We start from the raw sequence: 639 nt of genomic DNA on the forward strand, positions 1-639 counted from the left end.
GAATAAGATATATCCACATATAATTCATGATTGAATTTTCCACCTATAATTCGCGAAGGGTTAATACTATTAAATATTAATTATAGGTTATAGTTATACAATAACAAAACTGAAATGTTATAAATGTATATTCATATATTCAAACAAGCAAAATCATAAAATATTTTGTATTTATTATTTGAAACGTTTATTTAAACATATTTTTTATTTTAAGGCTCCTTAGTCGCGGCGGCCATGTGGAATCGTGATGTCAGAAGCGAGGAATGACATGTTAATTTATGTTGCATGCCATTTTTGTTGCATGCCAAACAAAGACAATTTGGATGAAACGAAATGACGAGATCACTTTGTAAAAACACTTGTAAAAATCGATTTGTAACTGTCCTTTCCTCCCTTGACAGTCAGTCAATCGTAAAGTGAACCTATATTCGGGCAGAAACATACGATTCGACAGCTGTTGAAACGAGTAAAATATACGCTTTTATATATAAAATTCCAAGATAACTTTAGTTTTTCATCGATAATTACGACTTTGATAAGTATGAGATAAGTCACATTTTCACAATTAAGCAAATAATAACGAAATGGCAATATAAATTTCATCGTCAAAACGTCACTTTTCCACGCCTATAAGTTCGA

Source organism: Atta cephalotes (assembly GCF_000143395.1).
Source record: "Atta cephalotes unplaced genomic scaffold scaffold00037, whole genome shotgun sequence".
Classification (NCBI taxonomy): Eukaryota; Metazoa; Arthropoda; class Insecta; order Hymenoptera; family Formicidae; genus Atta; species Atta cephalotes.